We start from the raw sequence: 2,452 nt of genomic DNA, 5'->3' as shown, positions 1-2,452 counted from the left end.
GACAGATGAAAACAGAAACAAAAAGCCTGGGCCAGAACTGGGGACAGAATTAAAGAATAGTGTAAGGAGGCGCCTATAGAAGAAGAGCCAGGCCACCAAGGTTCTGAGACATTGTAGCAGAGTTTGTATTTGATACTCGAGGCCACAAGGATGGCTGAAAGTTCTGTTCACCCACCCAGAAAGTGGTGTTAAGTAAAGATGGGAAGTCTTCTGTTGCAACCATTTGGGTAATGAGGGCCTGAGCTATATGAGCCAAATGATATAAAGATGGGAGATTTAACAGGACTTAGGGACATACTGGATAAGGATTTGGAAGAGAGAACAGGACTCAGGTTTCTGGCTGACTCTGGTGGCTGAAAGGATGATGGCATCATTTACTGAACTACTTATGAAGAAAGTTGGGTCTGAGATGCACACAAAATAGCATTTCCTAAACTGTGCTTTGCCAGATTTAAGAGATGTGCCATACACTTACCTAAATACAAAGAAACTTGGGGCTATTTTCTTCTTAATGTTTTAGTATAAGAGAAATACTAAATACATTTCTTTTGTTCTTATGAGACAACTGACATTTAAGAAATGCCCTGACAAGATATCATCAGATCTGTGTATTGATGGGTATGTAGAATTTACCAAAGCCTACATCACACTGATATATGTCTTTTACTTGGAAATCACTGGTCTATGTCATGTACCGTACCTTTTAATTTCAATCGGTTTGTGGTATTATTCAATTTTTATTATAAATATTATGCCGCACCAACTTGGCCACCATGGTGTGTGTGGCTGAAAGGGAAGATTTTCATTATAAAGTACTGTCTGTTCATTCTTCATCTCCTTCACTGATCTACAAAGTTCCATAGATTAGTCCTAAATCTGCCAGGCTTATCAGTGGGGGCATAAGTTGACAGCTTTGGACCAGAAGTCTGGATTTGTATTGGTTGTTTATGGAGTTGTCTGGGGAACCCAGATGCCCAACAAGTTAAGGGATTGGAGGCACTGAGCTTGGATACAGCCCTTCCTAGTTCCAGCTAACTCTTAGTCCAAGCAACCCAGAAGGTACTTCCAGGGCAACTCTGGCTGCTGAAACACAGCCGTTATTAACATGTATCTGCATTGTTTGCTTACTTAATTATAACAGAAAACACTAATTGAGTTTTCCTTATAGAATCGATCAATCACTGTCTACTTGTTTTAAGTGTCTTCATTTCATCTCCACATTACTCTATCTTCTAGCTTCTACTGTTTTATTGAAGAGAAACAGAAGAGTTATGTAATTTGCTCCAGGTCATATAGCTTGTAAGTGATGTAGTCTGGACTGTTTTGAAATCAAAAGGTCTGACTCCAGAGTCCACACTCTTAGAGGTGTGTACTCTGCTGAACTGCCTTTTCGCATCTGTCTTCCCAACCAACCCGAGGATCTTTTCATAAAGGACTTGTTTTTCACACATTTCCTACTTCGGGCAGGCACTATGCTAAGCGCTGAGCAGAGAGTTATGAATAAGACTGTTCTAGAGAGAGACAAACGTCAAAGAGAAAGTACACATAATGACCTAATTTAATGGTGATAAGAACTACAAAAGGGAAAGTAGTAAGTGCTCTGAGAGTGATTGGTAAATAATCTAACCTAGACCGGGTAAGTCAAGACAGAGGGCTGAGACCTGACTCAACAGCGAGCTTTGGCTGCGTGAGAAGATTCCATCTGTGCATCTCTGATTCCTCCCCCACCAACCTGGCACACAGAAGGCGCAGGTAAGTGCTTGAGGAGCCAAAGGGCGCAAGGGCGGGTGGATGAGAGAGCAAACCGACAAAAGCAAGAAAGGATGGACCGACGGATGGATAGGCGGGGGGACGGGCATTACGGTCGAGGAGAGATGGCCACCTGGTGCAGCCGCAGGCTCTGCCTGTGACACAGGCAGGCCAAGAAGGCCGCGGCAAGGCGGCGGGGAGGGTGAGGCAGGACAGACGTGATTTGGGAAGCACCCGCGGCCGCACTGTCGGACCGCCTCACTCACCCTTTGCTCTGCGGGCTGCTGGGACCGACCCCAAGAAGGGAGCAGGACCGGCTTGGGCCGCGCGCGCCGGAAGTGTGTGTGTGGGGGGGTCGTGCCCCTCTAGGAAGCCGGGAGGACTGAAGCTCTGTAGCAGGCGAGCCGCGGGCCCCAGGGCTAGGAAAGAGGGGTACAGGGTCGGGGGAAAACCGACGCGTCTCTGAGTGGGACCTGGTGGGTACAGCCCCTAGTCAAAATGGTTGACAAGCGACTACAAGAGAGGAAAAAAAAATTTTTTTAAGAAATATAAGTGGAGAGAGAGAGAGCGCGCGGTTGAGCTTGCATCAAGGAGATAAAAATAGAACCTGCGGTCTAAAAATTTTGGTGAGAGGAGGACCAGAGCACATTCGCACACCGTAAACACGTTGTCCGCAATGACAGCCCTAGAAACTACGGGGAGG

The 2,452-nt window shown here is 46.2% G+C and overlaps 2 protein-coding genes across 5 annotated transcripts in view; one reads left to right on the top strand and one right to left on the bottom strand.

The window, feature by feature from the left end:
• Positions 1 to 2,452, top strand: part of LOC105293168 (zinc finger protein 271) — a 42,526-nt gene that overhangs the window by 20,692 nt on the left and 19,382 nt on the right. The window lies entirely within an intron of this gene.
• LOC105293128 (zinc finger and SCAN domain-containing protein 30) overlaps positions 1 to 2,452 on the bottom strand; it is a 13,642-nt gene that overhangs the window by 10,814 nt on the left and 376 nt on the right. The gene's annotated exons all lie outside the window — the stretch shown is intronic.

This window comes from Pteropus vampyrus, unplaced genomic scaffold, assembly GCF_000151845.1.
Source record: "Pteropus vampyrus isolate Shadow unplaced genomic scaffold, Pvam_2.0 Scaffold3, whole genome shotgun sequence".
In the NCBI taxonomy this organism is placed as follows: domain Eukaryota; kingdom Metazoa; phylum Chordata; class Mammalia; order Chiroptera; family Pteropodidae; genus Pteropus; species Pteropus vampyrus.
Note: the sequence above shows the minus strand (reverse complement) of the source record. Positions and strands in the feature narration are given on the sequence as shown.